Source organism: Felis catus, chromosome C2 (assembly GCF_018350175.1).
Source record: "Felis catus isolate Fca126 chromosome C2, F.catus_Fca126_mat1.0, whole genome shotgun sequence".
Lineage (NCBI taxonomy): Eukaryota > Metazoa > Chordata > Mammalia > Carnivora > Felidae > Felis > Felis catus.
In genome coordinates this window covers 146,000,199-146,008,847 of record NC_058376.1, presented here as the reverse complement: position 1 = coordinate 146,008,847, position 8,649 = coordinate 146,000,199, and the positions used below count along the sequence as shown (strand labels likewise).

General features: G+C 37.1%; 1 long non-coding RNA gene across 1 annotated transcript in view; it reads left to right on the top strand.

Annotated features, from left to right (window-relative positions):
- The first annotated feature begins 402 nt into the window (after window positions 1-402).
- LOC102902128 overlaps window positions 403-8,649 on the top strand; it is a 44,629-nt gene continuing 36,382 nt past the window's right edge. Inside the window, exon 1 of the long non-coding RNA XR_006585598.1 lies at window positions 403-512. This is a non-coding gene — a long non-coding RNA (uncharacterized LOC102902128). The remainder of the gene's footprint in view (window positions 513-8,649) is intronic.

Sequence of the window (8,649 nt, the reverse complement as noted above, 5' to 3'; positions counted from 1 at the left end):
GTTTCTGGCCTGTCAAAATCTGCTGTCCTCTATAACTCAGCGCAGCCAATAGTAAAATGCTGTGTCAATAAGGTAAGATACAAAGCTCCCAGAAAAGGCTGGCAGTTTCCTTATTTCTTTTCTCTTCTTTACATCATGTGTAGTACCTAGCTTAGCTCCCGGAGCCTGAGACATGTTTACGTGTTTGATAAGTTGAAACCAGTTTAAAGTAAGCTCTGGAAGAGGGACTTCTTTATCCTGGAAGGACTTTGCAGGCCAGGAAGAGCAGTCTCTTATGAGAAGAGAGCAAATGTGAGTTTTACATGGCTGTTTTAGTGTTGTTTTTCAGAAATACAATGTCTGCCGTGCTAGGTGCAGTTATGAATACATAAGAATCTGTTGCTTCTGAACATAGGGCAGTAACCTTAGCATCATTATTTTGCAGAGAGTGAAATATTTTGAAAAAAACATCTGAGACCTGTTAAGAAACTGAAGAATCTACAGCTGCTGGTGTGGGAAAGAGACATAAAGAGGTATAGTGAGAAATTCACATTAAGGTTATTATTTTGGGTCAGAAGAAAATAAAATACCTGTCTCACCTCAGTCCCTGCTCTAAGTATGTTCTCTCTAGAGAAGCACGGCATCCCCCAAATTCCATCCCACACTGGAGTAAGTTCTATCGTTACTCCTTCCCGCCTTCATGTTTAAAAGCTTATTGTAGAGTGCTCCCTATTGTAAAATCCAATAAAAACAAAGGGCTTGTTTTCCATCTAGGCTGTTTTCCTAACTGAGTTTCTCCCAATGAGTTTAATGAGCATTGATTCAATTTATAGGCGGTGCGAGCGCTTCAATAACCCCCAAGCCTATAACACCACGAGAGGCAAATACCCTTATTCCAGGTGGTAAAGTGTAAATGCATCCTCTATCCCACCTGTTTTCATTTAATCTTGGATTGTTTGCCTCATTTTGTTCTTCCCACATGAAATGGAAATGCCTGGTGCTGCTGAGAGAAGCCAACCAAATTGTAACATTTCAACTTTTAAATCTCTCCTGAGTCAGTTAGAGAATAAATTCAAAGTTCTTTTTTTCCCATTTGGAATTGGATCTGGTCCTCCCACCCCCCATCCCATGATAGGGGAACATACACCGCATTTTGCATTTTAAAGTTTCTGACCTCTTCTTTGTCTAGGAAAAGGCAATGTAGAAGATTATTTATATGATAATTTTTCTTTCCTCAAGCTTTTCCAACTCTAGCCTAAAGATTGCCCTTCCACTTCCCCTCCTCCCCTGCCCCAATCCGTACCAAGAATTTCAAAGCTCAAAAGGAAACAGTGAGATGAAGAAAAATGGTGGTGGAAACTTAGAAATAGAACCCAGAGTCTCCCGAGGACTCTGGGTTTCCCTGGCCCTGCCAATCTAGTCCCTTTTTTATTGAGCAGACAGATCTTTTCAAGGAAATGAGCCAGACTTCCCTATCCAAAAGACACTTCTGATACAGTCCCAGCATTGACAGATGTGGATCAGATAGGAGGAAGAAAGGGAAAAGAACAATTTGTAAAAGCGAATGAGGAAGGAAAAAGCGGGTGGACAGCTATTCAACTTTTCTTTTCCCAGTTTTTTCCCCCAGAAGTCTTTTTCACACGGTCTGCTGGGAGGTAGTTTTAATGTTTCCCTCTTAATACTATTTCCATTATATGGTGAAGTGTTAACTTTAGAAGAATTGAGTAACTTGCCCCAAATCACATGCTCATTAGGTGGTAGATGGATTTCAATCTGAGTCTGCTGTTTCCATGACAATCTCCTCTTTTTTGGGTAGAATGAAGAAAGGATGAAAAGATAAAGGAGAAAAAGGACTCTGAAGAACAATATAGTGCTATCAGATAATTACTTATATTTGAGATATTTAATACTTTAAAAATGTGTGTGTATGTATAGGATCAAAAAATTGGAAAATCCTGTAAGATATAAAAGAAGAAATAGAAATGATCTCTCATCTCAGTACCTACAAACACTGTTAATTTCTGGTACATTTCCTTCCAGGGCTTAAAATTTTCTTTGGTATTTGCCATATGTTTATATATACCTCGAGGTCATCTATTTTTAATCTGCTTTCTTCACTTAATATATTATGAACATTTTTCTTTGTCTACATATACTCTTCTATAATATGATTTTAAATAACTGAGTAGTTTATTCAATTAAAAAAAAGGCTTCATTGAACATGTCCTGTATGTCCCAGGCACCATAATAGGAAATAGGGATTCACAATAAATGAGTGAATGAATAAAGTAAACGTTATCCTGGACCTCAGAAAGTTGATAAGAGGAGGCAGATAATAAACAATGAACAAATAAACAAGGCAAATACAGAATGTGATTTACAAAGCATGATGAAGAAAATGCACATAAGAATATAATAAAAATAACAATTTTGGTTAGGAAAATCAGAGAGCATTTGTGAAGCTGTGATATTGGAGTTGAGAATTAAAGAACAAAAAGGAAGTTTAAAAAATAAACTAAGAAATTACATTTCAAGCAAAGGAATAGCAGTCCACAGGGCCCAGCAAATAAAAAGACTTTGGACAGGAGAGATCTTGCTCTGCTCAAAAAGAAAGTCTGTGCTGCTGGAATAATCATGGGAGAAAAGGAGAGCTGAAAGTTGTAATCAAGGAGGAGAGCATATGGGGTCTTGCAGCCCCAGAATTTGGATTTTATTCAAAGCACAACTGAGAAGCAATGCAGCATTGCCCAGCAAGGATAGCCCTGATTTGATGAAGGTTTAATAGGCATGAATTTCTCAGTCACAGACTCAGGCATGTAAAAAAAGAATTTATTTCTTAACCCAGTTTAATTTCTGACTTTTAGCCTCAAGCTTGCCCAGCAGCAATCAAATCTATCCATTTGCAGGTTTCTCTCAGTTCAATCCAGTGATTTTCTAGTAAATCCTCAAGTATAATCACATTCTACCCTTCATCTCCCCTTTTTTCTAGGAAGAAGAGGGTATGGACATGTGTTAAGATGTGTATGTGTGTGCGTGTGTGTGTGTGTGTGTGTGTGTGCGCGCGCGCGCGCGCGCGCGCGCGCGCGCTCGAGCGTGTGCATATGCATGGGTGTGTGTGATGGCATGTGATAGCGGTGGTGATGTGGGAAACAAAGGCAACTGGAAAATTAAATTTCCTTACAATTTATAGCCCATTGACAAGTCCTTGTGACAGAAAGTGACATTCTTCCTGGGGCCCAATTGTTAACGCTTTGCTAGAGGAAAAACAAGTGGTTAACTGATAGAGATCACAGTCCTGCAAGACCTCACTCTATCAGTTTGCAACTGTCTTGGTGATTTGAAAGAAAAAAGCAATTTTTGTGTTTTTTTATTATTATAATTTTTTTTTAATCTATAGCTAGGCCTCCAGGGTCCTGTGAGTCTTCTTTAGCATATAAAATCCTTTTGGAAACTTCCCCTTGCCTTCACCTCCCTCAACTCCCAAGTATATCATTAGTCACTCCTCACAGCCCCAGTGCAGCTCTTTCTGTCCATGGGTCCTGTCCCCTGCTTTAATAAAACCACCTTTTTGCACTAAAGATGTCTTAAGAATTCTTTCCTGGCTGTTGGCTCTGAACCCCTACATTTTCCACATCAGTGGATTATTGCTTCTTTGCTGGCCTTCACTGCTGATATAACTGGTCCAGTCCTCAGGCACATTTCCCATCCATGTGGATATCTGTGAATTGTCCAGTTGTTAACCAATGCTCCCATTAATATTATCAGCGTAAAATTTCAACTTTGAAAGTCTTCTCTTATAGAAAGTATATTTTTGTGATTTAAATTATTTTCCTTTAACATGCTTATTTCCACTTTAATACTACACCTTTAATTATTGTCTCATATATGTTTCATATTTAGCTGGGAAGTTTCTTTTCAGTATTCCTTGTTTATTCAAAATATCCTTGGCAAGTATCATCCCTATATTTTTAAAAATGAATTTTTATCATTAATCTGCCACGTTTTTAATAAGCAAACACCTTGAGTTTTTTTTTTACAAACTTTGTATTAATTTTTACATTTACTTGGCAAGAATTTATTTTCATTCCATGTGCATAACAACCTATTTTTTCTTATAAAATTATTTTGTACCTATTTTTTTCTATTGGGCATAGTCCTAGATATTAAATGTCTTGTTTTCTGTTGTGAAAGTTTTCATTTTTCCACCATGGCTATTGGTTTTTACATATTTACTTTGTCTCTGGACATTAGTTCTGTATGATTTTCTAGCTGATTTCTCTTCATTTTTCTAGTCAAATGATAGTACCTACAAATAATGATTGTAACCTCTTTTGCAATTGTTGAACATCTTATTTATACTTTTTGTTTTATGTTACTGATTAAATCTTTCAAAACAAGGTTTAAGAAAAGTTAGTGGCGGAGCACCTGGGTGGCTCTGTCGCTTGAGCATCCAACTTTGGCTCAGGTCATGATCTCACAGTTTGTGAGTTCGAGCCCCGCATCAGGCTCTGTGCTGACAGCCTGTTAGTGCAGAGTCTGCTTCAGATCCGCTGTCCCCCTCTTTCTGCCCCTCCCCCACTTGCACTCTCCCAAAAAATAAATAAGTATTTTTTAAAAAAAGGAAAGAAAGAAAAGTTAGTGGCAATAGTCCAAATTTTTGTGTCTTTCCTTATTTTAATGGAAATGTTTCTTGCATTTTATTCTCTTTGTCTAAGTTTATTTATTTATTTTGAGAGAGAGAGAGAACAGGAGAAGAGCAGAGAGAGAGGGAGACAATCCCCAGCAGGCTCTGTACCACCAGCGTGGAGCTCGATGGGGGCTCGAGCTAATGAACAATGAGATCATGACCTGAGCCAAAATCAGCAGTTGGTTACTTAACTGACTGAGCCACCCAGGTGCCCCCCGCCTTGCATTTTATTCTTATACTGTAAACTATCTTTAGATTATCTTTTAACTGTGTAAATGTTCCTTCTGTTTGTAGTTCAAGATTTTCTGTATAATGTATTCATAGTCACTGAATGCCTTTTCAACTTATTACATAGTTTTTCATTTGATGTGATAAATTATATCATTATATTTTTTACTGAGAGATCACAATACAAGGTTTTTACTTTATGTCCTACTTGCTCTAGACATATCACTTTTTAATAAACGACTGAATTTGTCTATTCTTCAAGAGCTTAGAAATGATCAGTAAGTTTTATATTTTTATATTCTAACTTTATTGAAATCTAGCATTTATATGAAAAAATTCACGCATATATTTATTGTGAAACAATCACATGAAATTTGTTTTTATTTTATGTTTTACTTTATTTTAAAATAAAATACATCTGTTAGATTACAGTCTCTGGATTAGGCTCATTATATAAACTGAGCTGTGAAGCTTTCCATCATTTTCAGTGATGGAAAAAGTTTGTATGATATGAAAGTTTTCTGTTGCCTAATACTTTGAAATAACTAATCTATAAAACCAGTCTGAACCTACATCTTTTTTTATGAAGCTTATTCTTTGGAACATTTTCCATTTCTTCCATAGCTATTGTTCCATATTTCATCTGTGTACAATTTTATACTATTTTGTATAGGAATTGTTAATATATTTTATTTTCTTATTCTTTGAAAGCAATATCCATTTCTCTGGTTATATGTTTAAAGTTGATTTTGTGAATTTACGCTTTTCAATTTCTTTTTGAGATTACATTTGCCAGAAAAATTCATTGTTTTTCTCAAGAACTTGTTCTTTGATTTATGCAATCTATTTCTTTCAGTGTAATTATTTATTTTCTGCTTTTGGCTTTATTAATTCCTTCCATTTTATTAAGTTTATTTTATTGTTCTTCATTATTAATTCCCTCCATTTTATTAAGTTTATTTTATTGTTCTTCATATAATTTCTTGAGTTAAATTCTTTACTCATTTGTGTTATTTTTCTTGTTTAATAATGAAAGCATTTATAACGATGAAATAACTCTGAGAACATGCCGTGTGTTCTTGTATGAGTTATCTAATTTTTTATCCTCTTAAAATCTTGCAGTTGTTCTCTGAATTAGAGTTCAGGAAGCTTGAAGTGTCTAAATTGGGTTTTAGTGGTCTTTAAACTTAAAAATAAAAGGTAGAAGCTTACTTCTCTTCCGCATATTAAAAGTTCCAAGATGGTCCATAGCCAGTAAGATGGTTCTTCACATGGTTGTCCAAGGTCCCAAGATCCTTCAAAGGATTTGCACCAACATCTTAGCAGAGAGAGAGAGAGAGAGAGAGAGAGAGAGAGAGAGAAACACTTTCAGAAATATGACTCCAAAGTTCATCTGAATTATAATTGTTTGTTGTAAAACACTTTGCCCAGGGTATTTGTTTTAATTCATTCTTGTGCACCCATGTGCAGACACCTATCAACAGGTAATTCAAGAATTACGTGAATTGGCATTAGAACATGAATTCTTTAAAATCTATCAGGAGAGTCCTTTGCCAAATTACATGGCTACTGAAAAATATTGTGCAGTTCAATTGTGAACTGGAGGCTTCAGTGCTGAACTGTAAGATATTCGAGGCCTGTCACAAACACTGCCAAGGAGACAAGAGGTCTTTAAGAGGGACCCTGGAGTGTCTTCCTGAGGTCAACCCTCAGAATGGAGTGGGACCAGCACCGAGTTTTCACTAGCCTAGGGATGTTAGCATGGAGGAAAATAAGGACCACACTGATAAGTTCGTATAAACTAATATATATTTATTAGAAGGGAGGAATTTAGGGGAGCCTGGGTGGCTCAGTTGGCTGAGCATTGGACTCTTGGTTTCAGCTTGGGTCATGATCTCGTGGTTTCGTGGGTTTGAGACCTGCGTGGGGCTCTGCACAGACAGTGCTATGGAGACTGCTTGGGATTCTCTCTCTCTCCCTCTTTCTCTGCCCCTCCTCCACTTGTGCTGTCTCTGTCTCTCTCAAAATAAATAAACAAACCTAAATTTTTTTAAAGGAGGGAAGAATTCAAATGTCCCTTGTTTTTACAACACTGGCACTGATGAGTGCTATTTGTTTGTAGGCTGTTTTTTCTAAATGTCTTCACTCAGTAAAATTAGAAGTTTGCAAATCTTGTGTTGGGTCACCCATTTTTTAATTGTTAGTTTTACCTCTCTTTCATTCCTAAAGCCTGGTAGTCTTAGTATAAGGGACATGATGGTTTTCAATGTTCAGATTTGTCAGCCCTTGTTCTGTGTCATCCATCTGCAAATGTCCCTTGCATGTCATTGAACCCATTTTTCCCCTCTGACGACATCTCTTCAAAGAAATAATAGCTGCCTCTGGCTTCATCAAAGGTCCTATGCAAATGGATACAGGCTCCTCCCATCTCCTCTGAGCTTGTCCTAGACTGGAGGGCCATGAATCCTTGTGCTGCTCCCCTTCCATGTGCCTGAGAAATTGACCTAGGACCAGCACTTGCATCAATGACAAGAGGTCAGAGGGAAGGGAAAATACTTAGGATACAGCTTGTAAAAATACAAGACAATTGAAATATTACACAAAAAATCTGAGAAAATTTTTTTCTTTAGATGTAAAAGCATGTATCTTTCCATTAGAAAGTAAGATTACTCTCTCTCCTATTTTATGACAGCTGCAACATCTTGAGCATATATGCAGTGATGGCAGTGATCCAGGTTTCTGCTCTCCACTCATAACTCCCATGATATTCTTCTTATCTTAAGGAGTTATTTGATTTCTAACTTTGCAATAATAGGCCACATCCACCCTTTTTAAATTACTGGGTTTTAAAATATTTGATAACTAAGTCCTGGTTTCTGGATAGTATGGAATAAGGAGTCTTTACTCTTGTACTTGTTTTCCTTTTTAAATCTATTTATATTCACTTTATTCCTAAAGGTAAGAAATCAAGTTATGCCATAAAGAGCAAGTTAAATTGTATTTTTCATTGTCATAAAAGATAACGGTACTGAATTATGAGTATCACCCTCACTAATCTCAAAGTATTTCAAAATGGCGGAATGATGAGTATCATATTGGCATCTTGGGATGTTTGTGGGGGAGAGGGAAAGAGAGAGGAAGAGAGAATCTAGGGAGATAATTCTTTAGTCATTTTCTGGATTCCTTTTTTTTTTTTTTGGTCCAAAAAACCCACACCTAAATTATTATGTCTCTGCTTAGTTTGTATGTATGCATGTATACATAAAGCATTGTACATATGTGTCAGGCTTATTTCATGCAGGATTACACTAACAAGGTGATTTTTGTAGGCAGGGTGCACTTGGTGGATGGAAGGAAAGTAGGAGAGGAAGTGTCACAGAAAGGGCTTGTATGTACCTGCACTCGCCATCCCCACGTGATGGCCTCAGTGCTGGGAGAAGGGAGCTTACGTGCCTATAAAGGGAATCCATGCATAAACATCCTGAGGCCCTATGAAAGGCAGGGTGGTAGAGTCTGTTTAGAGTAAATGATTGCTCCTGCTTCCTGTGGTCCAGAAGTGGAAGAAAATCCTTTACAAGAGTCCTCATCCCTTCTGGGAAACAGTGTTTCCGGTCCGATCAAGAGATGAACAGCTTTGAGGACAGAAGCATAGAGAAGATGGGCGGATCCGTTCTTGTGTTGGAATTTTTGGCAGAGACTACTAATTAGCGCCCAAAGGCATTCTTCTCTGTGGCAGATTGTATCATTGCTCTAAA